The sequence below is a fragment of the Rattus rattus genome, chromosome 18 (assembly GCF_011064425.1).
Source record: "Rattus rattus isolate New Zealand chromosome 18, Rrattus_CSIRO_v1, whole genome shotgun sequence".
In the NCBI taxonomy this organism is placed as follows: Eukaryota; Metazoa; Chordata; class Mammalia; order Rodentia; family Muridae; genus Rattus; species Rattus rattus.
In genome coordinates this window covers 26,019,540-26,038,334 of record NC_046171.1, presented here as the reverse complement: position 1 = coordinate 26,038,334, position 18,795 = coordinate 26,019,540, and the positions used below count along the sequence as shown (strand labels likewise).

Genomic DNA, 18,795 nt, shown 5'->3' with positions numbered 1-18,795 from the left:
TGTGCATGTAACTCCAAACTTGTAGAAGAGATTGGTGACTGGCAGTCTATCAAGGGCCAATACAGAAAAGGGGAGCCAAGAAATCAATTCCCTAGAAGTGAGCTGGGTCTGCATTTTCTCCAATTCTGGTCTCTCCAACTGGCTACAGATCACAGGCAGCCAGTGAGGGTTTCCTGCTGAAAGCTCGCTGCAGGTCTCATTGCAATAAAGGGCCCCTGCTATTCAACAGGTTGGCAGATTTGTACCAACCTTCTAATCAGGGACCTGAGAGGAAGTTCTTTTTTTTTTTTTTTTTTTTCAGAGCTGGGGACTGAACCCAGGGCCTTGCCTTTGCTAGGCAAGCGCTCTACCACTGAGCTAAATCCCCACCCCCCTGAGAGGAAGTTCTTGAAGCCACCTAGATCCCACTGTCCATTCTGTCTGGCTCTGTATCTGGCTGCCTGAGTCTGTTAATGTCTTCTACTGACATAAATGTTCAGCATGACAGAGCAGGGTCGAGGAGAGATGTGTAAGGTTCCTTTTTTATATTTTCTTACTTCTCCTTTATAGACAATTTGCCCATTTTCTCTAAACCTTACAAAAGCCCAAGAAATGTCAGGAGGGCTGTCTTAGGCCTGAATTTAGCTGGAGGAAGAGGGCTAGGAAGTCCAGGGGAAGAAAGTTGTACTGGGAGCCTCGAGGACAGGCTGCATCACCAGAATTGGAACATAGAGCCTCAAGTTTGGCTTGTGTTCAACACTGAGCCCTTTACAGCAGTCTTAGCAAACTGGTCCTTTTACAGACCCAGCACCACTCACTACTCATCCACTACTCATCGCCATTCAGAAGTGACATGACCGCCACCTCAGGGGTGTCAGCAGTCCAAGGAGATCTTAAGATAATGACAAGGGGCTCCAGCTCCCTCAGCTTCTTCGTGAGGACCTTTCGTGCATCTCGCCCTGGGGGTTTTGTGAGAAAGCACAGAGGACACTTCTGTAACTTGTCGCTGCCCAGGGAAAGAGTGTGGTGGCTTTTCAAAATCTCAGGAAGCATCCACAGAGGGACAAGAAGGTCTTCACGTTCAGGGTGGGCAGCAGCTTTGGGGTGCTCGGGCAGGACAACTCTCCTAGAAGCTTTGCCTCCAGACTCCCTTCCCCGGAGCTGGGAGCTCCTCCCAGCCCTGTCCTCAAGGGTAGGGATCACTGCAGCCCGGCCGCCCCCGGGGACTCAGCCACGTCGGGAACAAAGGCCCTCAGAGGGGTCGAGGAGAGTGAGGTTCCCAGGGGGCGGGGAGGGGGGCTGCTGCCCTCCCTCCCGGCTCCTCCCTCCTCCTGCGTCCTCCGCCTCCTCCATCCTCTCTGAGAGGCCGGGTGGGCGGCCGCGCCAACTTCACCGAGCGTCCCCAAGTTGCCGGGTGCGCGTGTGGAGTGAGGCGGGGAGCTTGGCGGAGAGGCGAGGGGTTCCCGAAGCCTTGGCTGTGTCTTAGGAGGCCGCCTCCAGCCGCTAGCGGGATCGGAATCGTGGGTAGGACGGATCGTTCTCCTGCAGCTAGGACACCGCCCGCCTGGCGCCGCTTCCCGCCCAGTGAAGGGACCAGCCCGGCCGCGCCTCCCTCCCCGAACTCGCCGGGGACGCAGAGTGGGCGCCGAGGGGAGCGCGGCTCCAGCATCTTCTGAACCGAGAGCGCAGTTGGGGGCGGATGCTGCCCGGGCTGGACGCCGGCCTCCGGAGAGTCGGATCCGCCCGCCGGGAGGAGGAGGCTTGGTCGGGGTAAGTGGGGTGCCCGCGTCCCGGCACCGCCTTCTGGGCCCCAAGCGGGTGCCGACCGCGTCCCGGAGCGCGCGCCAAACTTTTAGAGGAGAAGTGGACTGGCGGAGGGCGGGAGGGGAGTTCCCTGCGCGGGGAAAGACCCACGCTGCCAAATTGCCATCTGCCTGGTACCCACAGCCCGGTCACCGCACAAGCCACAAGCGAGGATCTCAGCACCTTCACGCCGACCGTCCTACACACTCTGAAATGAACGACCCTAGGAGCCAGGGTTGGGAACTTTTAAACCAGGCTGGGTTCTTTGCTGGCCTCGCAGCTCCATCCACCATTGAAGCGGAGCCCCCAAACTCCATAGCAGGGGACTACTAGCTGCCTGGGCTTTGGGAAGCTGTGACTGGGACCCACTGAGGCCCAGGAACGGGGAGGAAGAAGCAGACATTAAAGTCACTTCTCCCGGGCTAGCAGGGGCGGATTTGGTGTGGAAACTCGGTGTGTGGATGATGTGTCTGGGTATGCGCAGCCCTTCCGGAGGCAGATGGGGGAAACCCGAGCCAGTGATTTGGAAACTTTTAAAGTTCTTCAGCACTGGGGTCTTCAATCTGTAAGGAAAAGCTGTGTATGTGCTGGTGCTGCGCCTGACATCTGCGTGGTGTCCGTGACAGGGCGTTGCAAGGAAGCAGAGACCCTTCCCCCTGGCGGATGTGCTTCCTCAGAGGAACTTCCATGGGGGATCTCAGCTCGGGGCCATATAAATGGGGCCACGGATTGAGCTGAGACTCAAGTCAGGGAGAAACCAGGCCTATTGGCCTGTCTTGCACCAGAATGTCTGCTTGATTTCTGATTTGTAGTGTCTTGGCATGTTCCAGGGATCTTGGGACTAGTGTAGTTCAGGGCACACGGTCTTAGTAAGTCGCTGGTGATTGGGGGGACAGGCAGTGAATTATGGACTTGCCTTGAGCGATGCCCAGCGAGCCCCAGGCCGAATTAGCATTGGTCTTCTTGGAGAAAAAAAGGCCTCATTGGCTGCAGGGAGCCCTGCCTGGTGTCTTGGGAGGGGTGTGTGTGTGTGTGTGTGTGTGTGTGTGTGTGTGTCTTGAGTCCACAGTGCCTCAAGGTTACCTCTCCCTCCCCAGAGCAAGAGGAAGGTTCCATTTCAGCATCTGGCTACAAGGGGGGAAGGAATAGGATTGGAGGGGTTGTGTGCTGTTTGACAGGTTTGAGGAGCTCTGTGGTGGACAGTGTAAGTAGATTCCATTAATCCTCCCATACCCTCACCATGGGTACAGGTGAGTTAGTGGAGGAAAAGGTCAGTGGGCCCATGCTGGGACATGTGGAATTGGGACGGGTTGTGTACTCTTGCTGGCTCCTCCTGACCTGGCTACAGGAGTCCAGTAGAAGCTGTGTCTTCCAGCAGGGGCTTGACTTGATGGTAGCACAGGACTGCATCTGTGAGAGGGGGTTGGTCATAGTTCCGGTGCAGAGCGTCCATGTCTGTTCTTCTGTGCCAGCTGGTGTGAGGCTCCCCGAGGGACAGAAACATTTCTTCTTCCTGGAACTGGGGCTGCCAGCAGTTGTGACTGAGAGTCCACAAAGATGTGAGGGTGGCCCTGGCTTGTCACCGGGAGGAAATGTGTCAGTCCCCATGCCAGTTGTTGAAGAATACTTACTAGCAGGGGTGTAGACTCCAGGGCCCTCAATGCCAGGGTGCATGGGTAGTGCCAGGTCTGTGGTCCCAGAGGAGAGAGGAGGGCGTTGTACTTGGCCACCCCCAATTCTGGGTAGAATACCAGCCCCTTCCTAGCCCCTCTCCACCTTCTTCATGTCTTCCTCAGTCAGGAACTTCACAGATTCTGTCCCCGAGAGCCATTAGGTCTCTCTAGGATTTCCATCCCCCTCCTTTTTCACAGATGGGAAACTAAGCCTCAGAACAATTAAACATCTTTCAGAGTCACCCAGTTGGTAAGAGACCAAGCCAAGATTTGAACCCGGAGAGTCTGATTTCAGAATTGTGGTGACTCCACCATGCCAGCCTGTCTGAATAGGCTGTCAGCAGCAAGGCAGAAGCAATGGTATTGCTTTGAGCTGGCTCTGAGGCCTCGGACTGCCTCTTTCCCCCACAGTCTCTGGGGATCGTGTTAGCCAGAGCCTGCGGTGTGGCTCTGCAGGCAGAAAGCTGGGGCTTTGGGTGTGAGTGCAGGGCCACGGTACAGAAACTTCAGGAGAGACAATGCCCTACTCAGCTGCAGAGCGAATGGCGAAAATTGTCCCTTCTAACGGTTGTGTGTCATCTACCCCTCCTATGCTCCTTCCCTGTCCCCCATCCATAGCAGACACTATTGTCTGAGGAAGTTATTCCTAACCAGCCACTTCCCTGGTGAACGACCATAGCCGTTTTTTCTCAGCATACCATGTGCCCTGGAGAGCTGGACTCTTCAGATCATCAGACAGGACAGGTGGGGCAGAGCTAGGCGACTCAGGGAGAGGATCGTAATGGCTCACTCTGTCCCCAGCTGCGCTTCTGTACAGGGCCCACAGAGTGTAAGCAGTCTGACCCCTTGGGGCAGAAGAGGATGTGACGACCAAGAGCAGATGCCTCAGCTCACCAGCCAGGGTGCCGGAGCCACACTGCTCTGTATCCCCGGCTTGATGCCCAGGCTGGGCATCTGGGTTTTAGAATACCTGGTGTCCTGTTCCTCCAACATCTGAGGGTTAGAGTCACCCCTGGAGGGGCAGGGTTTTTAGCTATCCAAGGTTTCTCATATGATATCTATCATATGAGAAAAGTAGGTACCCTTAAATGGAGGCAAGAGGCCTTGAGTGAATGCAGCTCAGCAGACACCCCCACTCCCATCTAACAGAATCTCACCGGGTGGGGTCCAAGTGCCTTGGAGTCCTAGCTGTAGGACACCAGGAGCCTTCTTCCCCTCCTTGGCAGAGTGGAGAGAGAGGATGCTGGATGGAGAGAGAGGAAGGTGGGGGATGGGAACCACCCCACAGAGCACTTTGGCTGGTCCTATTTGTACCTCCAGGCCCATCCTGGTGCCGGACACCCAAGGAAGGTGGCAGCTGGGAATGTTATCAAGTGACATGAAGCCTGGGAATGACTGGGCGCTGTTGCTAGGAAGTTACACTGAAGGCTTCTTAGCCACTAGAGATGGCTCAGGAAGTCATGGCAGCCGCACTTAAATAGGACCGATATCTATCACCCTTTCTTCCCTAAGGCCTAAAGATAGGACAAGAAGTTGCCTGTCTGTTCCAAGTCTGTGGATTCCACAGCTGGGTGTGGGTAGTGGGGAGCAGGGTGTTGGCCTTTACTGCAAGCTCAGGCACCTCTGTCTCCATTGTCCCAACCCTCGCTGTGTGCTCCTGGTCCCCAGCCAGTGTGGAGGGAGGAACTGGCCACTGGAGCCTCTCCATGATTCACCAGCATCTGCCTGGCTCTTCCAAGTGCTGCCACCTTCTCACAAAGATGGCCGTGTGCCCCAGCACTGAGGGTTTCTCTAAACGCTGGGCAGTTCATCCCCAGAGTCCTGAGGAACCTGTGGAAAGTCTGGAGGAAATGTGGAAAACCAACAAACAAATTTCCCACTCAGCCTCTCTTGGTGGTCACAAGTAAACAGCCACTTCTGGGGCCAGCCTGGGCTGTTGGAAAGTTATACCTGTCCCTCCTTGCCCAGCCCTCCCTCCTTGCCCAGGGACCTCAAAAGCCAGGGAGCACATCCTGGCCAAGCCAGTCCCGTACTGCTGTGCTAGATGTTGGCGGTTGGGGTCACGCAGCACTTGGGAGATAAAGGACAGCCTAGGGCTGCAGTTCGACTCTCTGGGTAAGTTCTTGGTCTGGGGGGAAGGCTGGTACTTTGACCCGGGGATGAAGGACAGCAGGACTTTTTAACCAGCTTTGGGGCACCTTACACATTGCTTCAGGGTGAGTGGACCATCGTTAATTTTCATCTCTCCAAGGTGGGGCCTATTAGGTGTGAGGTCTCCCGTGGCTCCTCAGAGTGCAAGCACTAGGGGACCTTCCGTGTCTTTGATAGCTGACCCTCTGGCAGCAACTGCAACTTATTTAGGATGAACTACAAGCTCATACTCAGAAAGAACGGACATGGTCCTTAGGTGAGGGCAAGTTGTCAGTGCTCAGAATCTCTACCTCAGGACCAAGCAGAGTCCCAGAGCCCTCTTTCGTGTGGCCATGCAAGCTGGGTCTATAAATGGGACACTTTAGGAGCCCAGGAGAGGGGCATTGCCTGAGAGTGCTCAGTACAGCTGTACCAGGCTGCGGGGGAAGGGAGTTGTGGGGTGTCCTCTCCTCCATGATTGCAGTTTTCTCCTCTGGTCTTAGGTACGGAACTCGGGGCCTTACACACTCACTAGACAAACTGTCTACCATGGAGCTCCCTCCCCAGACCCATTCTGCAGCCTTGTAGGCTGCACACATAGAATATTAAGTAAGCACGAGACATATACTCCAAAATCGTTTATAGGCACAATTGGCTACAAACCCAGACCCATAACCTCCAGGCTACATTCATTAAAAAAGGCAAACTATGATATTATGATATTTAAGAACACCTTGGGCTAGGTACTTAACCTTTCTGAGCCCTCCTTCCTTGTCTCTAAGAAGGGATTGGGAACCCTAGTGTGACTGGGTGTTGTGAATTACAGTGTATGCAGAGGCTAGAACTGGCCACAGCATATGCTAGGTATGTGGTATCCCTGGCATCTTTCTGGCACACCCTGTGCTGGCTCTTTATAGAGCTGAGGGCACAAAGCATCTCAGGGATCCCCACATTGATGCTGGATCAGTATGCTACACTGGTTGAGGCCTGACTCTCCACTATGGGATCACATCCTTGTGCTGGATCCTCAACTAGAATTTATTAAGAACACTATCACGTCCTCCCACTAGCAGCTCACGCAACGCAGGAGTGAGCTCCTCCGAGGGTTAGTGGAATTCCTTCAGCAGCAGTTTAAAAGCAGAGTTACACGGGATTCTCTGCTTGGCAAGGGGACCCCGAGAGGCCGGATGCTGGTGGGGCTGCAGCCCCTGTTCCCATTGGAACATTCTGGACTTCTGAGCCTAGTTTTGGGCCGTAAGAAGGCTCACAGTTGGGTTTGGTGGCCCATGCCTGTAATCCCAGCACTCCGGGAGGAAAAGGCAAGAGGTGCAGGAGTTCAAGGTCATCATTCTTGGCAACAAAGAGAGTTCAAAGTCAGCTTAGGCTACATGAGACTCTGTGGAGAGAGAGACAGAGATAAACAGAGACAAACACAGACAGACAGACAGACACACACACACACAGACACACAGAGGGGGACACAGAGAGAAACAGAGACAGAGGCAGAGAGACAGAGAAAGAGAGAGCTCACAAGCTTACAGCCTAGATGGCACCAGTGCCTCTGTGGGCTGCTGTGCTTTCTGTATTCGTCTAGGGTCCACATAGGGCACTTTTAGGTGTCCATGCCTGCTCCCTTCTACCTGTCATCTGGCCCAACCCATACATCCTCCTCCCTGCCTCCCTGTCTCCCTTCCTCTCCAGCTGCCTCACCATCTGCAAGATCCTGGAAAGTGCTGGGGTGCCTGAGCCAGAGCAGTGTTAGCCAAGGAAACATTTTGCAAATAAATGTTCCCCTCCACTCCCCCGCAGTTCCCTCTCCCCCGACCCCCCCCAGCTGCAACTGCTCTAATTTTCAACAAAGAATTTCACAGCTTAAAGCACACAGCCACAGGCCGGCTGGATGGCTGTGGTCTTCAGCTCCTTCTCTGGAGACAGCCAGAGTCTGAGTGCTAAGGGCAGATGCCCAAAGTCTGAAGAAACTCCAAGGGAGAAACCTCAAAGTTCAGTGTCTCAAGGGGCAGAGTGGGGGGGAGGTGCTTTCCTCTGAGAGCGAATGGAGCTCCCTTGGTCTATTGGCAAAGCTAACTCCTTTTGCACCTTACATTGATGTCTGAGGGCAGGGCCCACAGGAACCAGAAGCTGCAACAGTTGGTAGGTCAGCACCACCGCCAACGATTCCCGCCTGCCTTCAGTAGCATCCCAGGAAGCTCCTGAGCTGGTCACCGGAACCACCACCATTTCCAGGCTGAGCCCCACCACATTCATGGCTGTCAAGCTGACTGATCTTTGCCTTACCATAGGCTCTTTCTCCACCAGTGAACTATGCCAGTTCCAGCCAGACTAGAATATATGAAAGGCAGGTTTATTGAGAAGCTGCCCTTGGGCTGGTTCACTGATCCTAAGGACCAGGAAAGGCCAGAGAAGTCACCATGGGGAAAGAGAAGGTGGGGAGAGGGAAGAGAAAGAGCTTACACCCAGAGAGAGAAGGAGATGGGTGAGAGGAGACCAAAACGTCTGGATGATATAGGGAAAAGCCTCTAGGGGAAGGACAGAGCAGCCCCTGGGCTGGAAAGTTCAGGGTTGGAGGCAGGGTATGCCAGGTAGGGACTGAGGGATCCAGGGAGAACCTGGAGGCCAGGTCTGCTTTGATGTGTGAAATATGCACCCCAGTCCCTTGTCCTGGGGTCTGAAACCAAACAGTCACAGGTGTGTATTTGTCTTCAAACATCTGTACTCAGAGGATGGAGCTCGTGGAGGACAGAACCTACCTGAGCATCAAACTGAGGAGCTGGATCCAGGAGGTTGCTGTCACATGTCTCTGAGGACACCTCAAGAGGAAATATGGTTCTGACTCTTTGAGTCTGACCTGGCATCCACTAGATGACCGCAGCTGGCATCTTGGATCATGCAACAATCTATATCTATAGACCTAGTATCTATAGGAGTGGCTTCCAGAGTGGAGAGGACAAGCCAAAGCCTGTTTCCCTATGGTCATCTGAGCAGTGCAGAGTCCTGGCTGGCTTGCATGGCCTATGAGCTGTGGAACATGGCTGCTTCAGTTCGTATACAATCTCCCCTCTGGAGTTTCAAGCTGCCCTCATTTCCTGGGCACAGCCTGCACTCCACAGCCTCTTTAGCTGTCCAGGGCATCCCCTCCATCCCTCTTCCCCTCTGGCATTCGTGTCACTCTCTCCTGGAAGTCTAGCTGGGTGATTCCCATCACAGAACCTGCATGTCCACACAATCCCACAGCATGGCAGCTGTTAGTATTGTGGCCAGCGGGCTCTGTTGGGTAGCGACTCTGATGACAGTATTGTCCTACGTTACTCATCTGTTTCCCTGTGCAGAGCACTGTCCAGGGCATCAAGGAACACGCTGTGTCCCGAGTACAGAAGGCAAAAGCTATAGATGTGAAGTAGGACTTTGTAAGAGTGGCTGGCAGAGGTGTTAGGGTGATCCAAGCCAGGATGACCCCAGGAGGCAAACGGAGGTCATGCTGAATAGGAACATTGGAGAATGACAGGGAGAGCAGATCCCCAGACATCTGACGTATTTGTTACCTAGTGGGATCTGGGCAAGGATCCCGACGCTGGACCTGAAACCCAAGAGGGGCTTCTCCATCTATCCCTGCCTACCCAGCATGCCTCTTGGTGCCATGCTGCTGGTTCCTGGTTGGCTACTCTCTAGGCTTTTGCTCAGCCCCATAAGCCTTCAATGTCCGGTCCCCTCCTCTCTGTAGATGCTCAGGCAACCTCTCCAGGGTCTCCCCCTGAGCTCCAGGCAATGCAGGTCTCTGAGGCTGTTGTTTCTTTGAGGAAACTGAGGCACAGAGTGGAGAGGAGCCACTTGCTTTGCCGTTCCATCTGCAGCCCCCAGTTTGTCCTTTCAGAAGTTGTAGGTCTAGATTTTGGGGTTCAGGGACCCAGCATCTGATCTTACTCAACACTATGTATGATGGACCGGTGGTAGGGGGAGGCCCTTCTGGAAAAGAGATGAGAGGGACATCGGTGATCGCCTCTGAGTCTTGCTGGGACAAGGACGCAGAAAGCCTTCTAGGGAAATAGGGGTGATGATGCTCAGATACGGTGTAGGGACCAAGAGGAGCGCAACCCATCCGCACTGTCCACAAGATGCAAGAAGGAAGAAGAGACAAGGTGGAGCGTGGCTATACTTGCAGGCTCTGAAGCCAACCTGCCTGCCCGGGAAGCCCTGCTCACCCTTCCTGTCAGTGTGACCAGGGCCAAACCGCTGAACCTTCCCGTGCCTCAGTGTCCCCACTGACGGAACTCAGCCTGTAGAGCATGTGTGAGAATAAGACGTAAAGGCTTTTATTACGCATTTGTTTATTACGCGTTTGTTTGCTTATTTACTTGTTTGTTTACTTGTCTGTTTGGTGTGTGCGTGCCGGAGAATCACTTGCTGGAGTCAGCATTGTGAGTCCCGGGGAATGAACCCAGGGTCAGGCCAGGCAGTGAGCACCCGAGCTCTGTTGCAAGAGAGGACACGGGATGGCTAGAGCCACTGTAGCCACCCCAGCAGCAGTAAAGATCTGTGTTTATGCCTATGGACTACAGGATAGCACTTTGGGGTCAGCTTAACGGGTCTCCTTTAAGAAGCATGGGTTATGGCCCTCACCAGCGCTAAAATGTTCTGTAGAAACGCTTAGTGCTGTGCTTAGCACACAGCGTCAAGCAAGGCGGGCTGCTTTACATACAGGTGTGTGTGTGTGTGTGTGTGTGTGTGTGTGTGTGTGTGTGGTGTGTGTGTGTTGCTGTTGAGAACTAGAGACTGTGTGTGTGTGTGTGCGTGTGTGTGTGTGTGTGTGTGTGTGTTGCTGTTGAGAACTGTGTGTGTGTGTGTGTGGGTGCGTGTGTGTGTGTGTGTGTGTGTTGCTGTTGAGAACTGGAGACTGTGTGTGTGTCTGTGTGTGTGTGCGTGTGTGTGTGTGCGTGTGTGTGTGTGTGTGTGTGTGTGTGTGTGTGTGTGTGTGTGCTGTTGGGGAACTGGAGACTGTGTGTGTGTGTGTGTGTGTGTGTGTGTGTGTGTGTGTGTGTGTGTGTGTGTGTGTGTGTGTGTGTGTGTGTTGCTGTTGGGAACTGGAGACTGTGTGTGTGTGTGTGTGTGTGTGTGTGTGTGTGTGTGTGTGTGTGTGTGTGTAGTTTTGGTGTTTTGAAGCAGAATCTCACTGTGGAGCTCTGACTAGACTTGACGCTTTCTACAGAGACCAACCTGGCCTTGAACATTGGCAGTTCTCTTTCTTGCCTCTGCCTGCCAAGTGCTGGGATTGCAGGTCTATGCCACCCTGCCTGGGTCTCATGAATTTTGAAGGCAGCTAGGAAGTAAACTGAGTTTGTACCTTAGCTCCCCTTAGATGCCATACTTGGTGTGACATACTTTGCTGCTTGGCGTCCTCACTAAGCCCCGCCCCCAACCTCCCTCCATTCGACCTATCAAGGTCGCTAGCGGGGTCTCCATTTCTCAGACGAGCAAACTGTTCCCCAAGGCTACGCAGCCCTGAGCACTCGGAGACAGGCCTGGCTCCCTGGGTTTGTCTGTGCTTAAGTCTCTGCACATAGTTGAGGTTGGCTGAGGCTGGCTGAGGCTGGCTGAAGCTGGCTGAGGCTGGCTGAGGCTGTGCCCAGGGCCAGGGTAAAGAGACTGTAGTTGTGAATTTCCATAGCAGGGAGAATGAGAGGTGACAAGGGACAGATGCCAGGACAACTCAGAAGGGAGGATGGCCTGGAGGCCACAGTATAAAGTTCACTATTCATAGCTTAGGACAACCATTGAGTCATTGGGGGAAAACCTGACATCATTACAGCTCTGTCTGCTGCCTACCTGCCTGCCTGCCCTTCCTGGGCTCCTGGAGACCTTCGATGCCCACAGCCCCCCAATGCCCACAGTCCTATAGCCCCTCAACGCCGGCCAGGTAGCAGGGCCAGAAGCTGCCTTGCATTCTCTCCTGAGATTCAGTTTCCCTCTTCCCACCTCTCCTATTGTGGTGCCCAACTTCTGTGCTGAATTTCCAGTCTCTTTTCCTTTGGGAAAGGTGCCTGGTCTCCTGCTGGAGTCAGGGTTTGCTTGTTTCTTGTGGGAGACAGGTCTCATGTAGTCCAGGCTGGCCTCAAACACTGTATAGCATGAGTCTCTTGTTCCATTTCCCAAAGGCTGGGGTTACAAGGGTGTGTCACCATGCCCAGTTTTTTGACATGCTAAGTATTGAACCCAGTGCACGCCAGGTAAGTACTCTCCCCACTAAGCAGCGACATGTCTAACCCAGGAGTCAGTGTCTAGAAAGTGAAGCTGGCTGAGCCGTGTGCCCAAGAGTGAGCTATGTTCTGGATGGGAGAGCGATGCTGATAAGCCGGCCCCTGTTTCCAAGGATGCAGCCCAGTGTCTGAGAGATCTTTGTTTAAGCACCTTTGGCTAACTGCTTCATGTACCACAATTAAATAGCATTTTACAGAGGCCAACAACGAAGCCCAGAGGGGTCAGGGGACTTGTCCTAGCCACACAGCCAGAGTTTAAACTCGTTATCTTAACTCCGCATGTGCTCTTGGCCACTGTATCAAGCGGACTGCATTTGACTCAGACTCACCACCGTGGCAATGCAGACTGACTGAAAGTACCAGGGGAGTTCCTGTGTCAGGATGGGTCACTATTCCCTTTCCTAGAGCATGCGGACCTGTGTGGGAGGTGGCACAGAGCCGTGGGTGGCTTCCCTGGTCATGGGAACTCTGCCGATTCCCCTCTCAGGAGAACTTTCTCCATGCGTCAGAGGGGTGTCTGTCCAGGATTTGGTGGGCCAGCCCTGGAAAAAGAACATGAGTCAGGCTGGGGCGGGCTGCCAGCTTCCTCGGCCCAGGCTGTGGGTGCAGGATGCCAGGCTGCTGCAGCTGCTGCTTCGACTCAAAGCTCTGCTCCTGCTGCCCCTCAGCCAGGAGCTGGGGGAAGGGGTCTGTGCCGGCTCCACACAGAGTGGCACCTTTACACCCTCCTACCACCTCTCGAGGGAGAGACCTCACCTGGTTAGCCTGGCTTCCCAGTTAAGAACACAGAGGCTGGGGTGCATTCCGAGCTCCCACAGCTGGGAGGAAGAGGAAGAAAGAGACCAGAGTCCCCTTTCTGTATGTAAAAGGAGAGAGGGTCTTCTTTCCTGGAGGGAGGGACCAGCGTGGTCCTCTCACAAAGGGCTCATAGACTTTTTGATCCTTTCTCCTTGTACCTTATTCTGTAGTCGTTGATACAAGTGGGAGCACTCTATTGGGATTCCCAGATACTTGTGTCCAGCAGCAAAGAGTGAAGCTGGGCTGCATGAATAGAGGCAGAGACAGAGATTGTCTATAAAAAGGAGGAAGGTAGTTCTGAAAGTGGGCGTGGGCTAGAGAGCTGGGAGGGGTTAGAAGCTCAGGGTATTGGGCTACCAAGAGCTCTGACCCTTGGACTTGCAAAGGTTCAACTGTGGGCAGTCACTTAGCATTGAGCATAGCTAGAAATAGGGGTGTCAGAGTGGGACCAGTCCCAATTGTTTTTAGGTTGTACCTCAGTTTACCTAATAAAACAGGATGCCCAAATGGAGTGGAATCTGAGCTGCCTTCACAGTGGAGGGGGCTGAGGAATTGGCTCTGTATAGCCTGGGTAAGACCCTAAATTTGATCCCAACACTACCAAAAAATAAAATAAAATTAGAGAATTAAAAAAACGAAAAAAGACAAGATGGTGGTGGAGCACACCTTTAATCCCAGCACTCAGGAGGCAGAGACAGAGGGATCTGTGAGTTCGAGGCCAGCCTGGTTTACAGAGTGAGTTCCAGGACAGCCAGGGCTACACAGAGAAACCCTGTTTTGAAAAACCAACCCAAACAACAACAGCAGCAACAACCCAGGCCTGACGTTGCTGGTTGCTTGTATAGGCAGTCCCCAAATGCCCCTGTCAGGCACAGGAAAGAGAATTCACCATGTAACCTTGTCAATGTCACACCAGGGACAACTGCTACTCATCCTAAGATTTAAGAGGAAACAAGAGCATAAAAAACAGGGGCTGGTTCTTGTCAATCTCCAAAGGGTCTGGCACATCTCTCTAAAGTCAAACTCTCTTGTTCTGCAAGCCTCTCTTGTTTTTAATGAGTCTCATAGAGCCCAGGCTAGCCCCAAGTACTGTGAAGCCAAGAATTCTTAATCCTCCTGCCTCCACTGGAGTGCTGAGATTACACACGGGCATTGTACCACCTTGTTCAGCTCTTAGAAAATCCATTTAAATAAGCCTTGACATTTACAAAGAGAGATAGTAAAATCTTACACTGGCAAGGACAAGGGACAACGGAAGCCTCCCCTGCCACCTAGCAAAAGCCAACCAGCCTTCTCTACAAAGAAAGCAACAGTTTTCCAGAAATTCCAATGTGGTGACTGAGCAGAGCCTGAGAGCAGGGGAGAGTGGGGCCTGGATGGTTTTATCACCTCTAACCCCACAGGGACTAATGGCAGGGGACAGTTTGAGCCTGGAGAGGCCCTTGCTAGTCCAGGCTTCTTGGTATGTTTGGGAGGGGACACTTCCCAGAAATCCCTGAAGAAAAGTTACTGGAATTGTGCCAGTGGCGCAGAACTGGACTCAGGGTTTAGTGACCTGGCCACTGAAGAGGCTGGGACACCACAAACTTCTAGGCGTGCAGACTTCTAGGTGAGTATGCAGTGCCCTGTGTTGCATTCTGGGTAATCACAGTTAGGTACTTTGTGAAGGCTGCTTATGACCACACCCTTCTGAAGGGAAGTAGAGAGAGGGCTAGGCTAGCACAGAAGTCATCTGCCCTAGATGTCTATGGAGAGGTCCTAAGGCTACGGACTACTTCAGGAGACCTTTTAATGGCTGTGAGGGAGAAAGTCCATATGGTGTCAGCCTGAGTTTGTCCTTTGAACTCACTGCTAGAGGAGAGGACCAACTTACACACACACACACACACGCACGCACGCACGCACGCACGCACGCACGCATGCACACATGCATACATACACACACACATGCAAATAAAAATAAAAATGCTACAGAAAAAATAGAGACTCATCCCCAAAAAGGGGAACGAAAGCCTTCCATCTTGCCCCAGAGAGGGGTGCTCTTAAACACAGGTGCCCAGCTGCATCAGGGGAAAGAGAACCATGCAAATTAGCATGAAAATCAGTTAGTAAGAAGTCAGGAAGCCCTTCCTTACCGGGGCATTATGCAGACAGTGTTTGGGAAGAGCAGACAGCATATATGGTGGGCATTGCCGTCCCAACGGACAAGACAGGAGGGAGTCCCCACACCAGGACCTCAGCACCCCTCAGGCACGTGGTGCTCAGCTCAATCTCTTCTATAATGGATGACCTCATCCCCCACAGTGTGGGCAACAACATGGCTACCCTCTCCATGAGTTTTAGGAATCCCAACTCAGCTCTGTCAGTCCCCAGGGCCTGGGCCAGAGTTTTGCCCCTTTTGGCATGTGTCTGAAGCTTAGGAAGAGGTTCTGGGGTAAGGTCCCTCAAGCTTAGGGGCAGTCTGTGAGGTGGGGAAGCACACTTCCTTCCCCAGGGTGGCCTGTGTGGAGGCTGCTGCCCTTCCCTGACTGTCTCCCTCCCCCATGCCTGACCTTGCAGGCAGGGTCAAGGTGAAGTTCAAGGGGTAGTATTCACATTTTCCCTCCCTCCTTCCTTCTCTGCATCCGTCCCTCTGTCGTTACGCTTGTGCTCCGTCCGTGTGGTGGCAGCCCAGGCATGTTACCTCTAAGAGTGGGAATGGATAGCACAGAGGACACAGAGATAAACGTGCCGGGAAGGAATGTCCCGCCAGCCAGAGCTGGGGACCTTGCCCTGCGCGGTCTGGCCTTGACTCTCCAGCTCCGTGCCCTTGGGCAGATCACTTCTCTGAACCGATGTTTCTTGTCAAGACAGTGAAGGAGGTGGTGAAGGGAGGGTCCAGCTGCTGTGACAGTCCTGGCGGCACAAAAGGATTGAAGTGACACATTAGGGAGGGGAGGGGCTTCATGCTAGTCCCTGGGGGACTGACCATGGCTGTAGAGCTGGTGGCCCTGAGGGTATGCGTGGTCCGGGCCTAGCTTCCATGGTTGCACCCACCCTCTATTACCACCTTTGTACCACCCTGGGTTAATGGCTGCCTGTTCTCCTTTGCACCACTTCCCCTTGTCTGCAGCTCTCTACGAGTGTTTTAGAGTGGTCATTTTATTCCCTTTAGCGGGAAGGCAGATGCCTAGTGCATATGGTTCCAGAGCACTAGATAGGAACCAGTGTGTCGCGTCTCCCCTGTCCCTCCACCGCATGTGGCTGATGAACTATTTGATCCTGCACTGGCAGCGTGCACAGGGACAGGTGGGCGGGGTGGCTTTACATGCATAGGGGAAAGTGAGATATTTTTAGACCAAATGTGTTGTAATTTTGTCTCCTTTTCTACGTTTATTTATGTATTTTGTTCGGGAGAGGATAATAGGCACAGGCAAAGACGCACAGGCTCATTCTCGGAGGTCAGAGTCCACCTAATGGTTCTGTCCTTCCGCCATGGGGGTTCCAAACTCATCTCACTGGCTACAGGGGGCTCACAGTGTAGCCCAGGCTAGCCTTGACCTCTTGGCTTTCCTGCCTCAGCCTTCAGGTTGCTAGGATTGAAGGTCTGTGGCACAAGACCAGGCTGAAGCTAAGTGCACAGTTTTGTTTGAGTTTGGGACAACATTGCATAGAGCTGTCTGTCCTGAAAGCCATCCTTGTTTGTGTCCCACCCCCATGACTGTGTTGTACGGGACTGAAGGGACATGGCTGTGTTGTGTGGGACTGGAGGGACTCTCATGCCACCTTAAAAAGCTCCCACTCAGGCAAATCACAGAGAAGGAGCCAGTCCCAGTGAGCACATTCAGCACTGAAACACTGGCTGTCGAGACTTCTGAACAGAAAGCTCAACACAGATTCACATAACCGAAGCAGACATCTTAGGAACCTTACTTGTATGAGTCCTTACAACGCATGAGACGCTCTGGCGTTTTCTGGTTTAGGTGGCACTGGTCTATGGTGCAGGAGAGGAAGGACAAAACCTTGTCTGGCTTAGTGCGACCTTCAGTTTGAAACCTAGCAGGAGATGGCTCAAGATAAGGTCTTGATCATGAGTGTCTATCGGACCTGCCTTGCGGGGAAGTAGCCTGCCGTTTCCGCCTCCAGAGTTCTGCTGGTGACCCTGACCTGGCCCAAATATTTGCACAGCACAGCGTTGAGAGGCGCCACTGCTGCTGCAGGCTGGCCACCCTTAGAGATAGCTTTGCTAAGCAGCACAGGTTGACTTGGACCTCACTAAATGTCCTAGCCTAGGCTGGTTTCCAGTCTGGGCTAGCGACCGTGTGCCACCACGTCCAGATTTCTTGTGGACTGTTTTTAACCAGGAGGCCCCCTTGGATTTGCTTTATGGAACAGCTGAGAGTAGATGATGATCTCAGAGAGTAGAAAAGATGATCTCAGATTGTCAAGGTGGTGCCTGGTGGCCATACCTGATTATCTCTGAGTATCTGGGGCGCTTCCCTCCTAAGATCTAGCTTACACCGTTTATACAGAGGGTGGCATGTCTAAGCAAAGAGACGCTTGTGCTCGGCCGTAGCTGAAAAACCTGCCTCTCGAATCCCAGTCCCACAGAACACAAAACCTTCCCAGCCTTGTGAAAACACTTCTTCTAGAGGCTATGAAAGGCACCATTTACTCAGTGATTTCAAGTTTCTATTTTCCTAGGGGGAAATGGTAGGTCAGGCGTGACTACCCAGTGGGTGGTGCTCCCTCTAGTTCTGCTGGGGTCTGCTGGGGTTCACCAGCCATCGTTGACTTTCCAGTTTTACCTAGAGAGCTTCCCTGGTGCTACAGTGAGTCTGCTTCCTAGACATCTGTCCTTCTGACACTGGTCATCCTGGATAGTCTTGGTTCCCCTGAGCCCCTCCCTAGCCTTTTTTTCCTAAGCTAACAGCCAGCTCAGCTGGGAGCTGCTCAGCTAGGAGCAGAGTGTTAAGTGGGCACAGAGCCTCCTCTGTTCCAGTAACAATGGCCCCTTGATGGCTAGATGGGGTCCCCTCACTCCTATTGGACTTTGGGGAGGAGAAAGGATGCCTGCCCCGCCCCCACCCCAAGCAGTCAATGCTGGGTGTGAGCTTAACTCACAGCCTTTAGTCTCTGTCTGCCCACAGGACCTCTTTCTTCTTTCTTCTTGGGCGCTGACCCTTCCCATCCATCCCAGGGACCCTCTGGGGTGGCTCCCAGAATGATTCAGTTCACTTACATCAACAAGTATCCATTGTCAGACCCCTGGGCCCTGAAAGTTGCTGCTGAATAGCTATAGGTTAACGGTTAACGGGGACAGCAAGAATAGCTCCCCTCTTGGATTTAGAGCTTTTACAGTTAGCTCACTTTGGCAGCCCCACAGGCTACAGAGAGCTGATGCCCACCCTTCCTCTCAGTGGACCTTCAGGGCACTGATAGTTTTAGGTTTACCAGCTGGGATTCTTATACTCAGCTGGGATTAAGCATCCCTGGGCCTCCCAACCACGCTAACAGGTCACTGTAGTACCCCACTTAAAGAGCTATGTGTTTGTGGAAGGCCAGATATGAAATCCTCAACCTCACATATTTATGTCCATATTTGAACCTCTGTGGATATGTTATATTACATGGTAGAAGAAGTTTTATGGATGTTGTTGAGGATTTAGGGGTGGTGGCAGGGTGCCCTGAATTAACTGGGTGTCTCCAAATAGAATCACAAGTGTCCTTATAAAAGGGAGACAGAGGGAGACTTAGCTGCAGAAGACACTCAGAGCTATGCATCAAACTCAGGCATATTTGTGAGTGCTAAGCTAGCACTGTCAGCTCTGCTCATGTCGAGCTCCAGAACTGGTTTTGAATGAGTCCTACACTTGCAGTTTTCCAAGCACTTGGTCCTAGGCAACACTGACCTATTTTTTTCTGTCTTCTGTGTTTGGTCAGCCAGAGACATCATGGTGCTTACTTGTAATCCCAGCATGGGGGAAGTTGAGGCAGAAAGACTTATGGGAGTTCAGATCTGGACTTAATAGTAAGACCCCGAGTCAAAAGGGAAAGATTAGTATGGCCTTGCTGGTGAGCTAGTGTGTAGCACGTAGGAGCTGGCAGCTTCTGTCATCTCCTGGATGTCCGGTGCTAGTGTGCTTTGATGCTCTTAGATATAG

At 52.9% G+C, this 18,795-nt stretch overlaps 1 protein-coding gene across 1 annotated transcript in view; it reads left to right on the top strand.

The window, feature by feature from the left end:
- Positions 1-1,394: 1,394 nt before the first annotated feature.
- The window catches only part of Chst3 (carbohydrate sulfotransferase 3), a 33,141-nt gene continuing 15,740 nt past the window's right edge, over positions 1,395-18,795 (top strand). The window contains exon 1 of the mRNA XM_032888666.1: positions 1,395-1,749. The gene's annotated coding sequence lies outside the window, so the exon portion shown is untranslated. The remainder of the gene's footprint in view (positions 1,750-18,795) is intronic.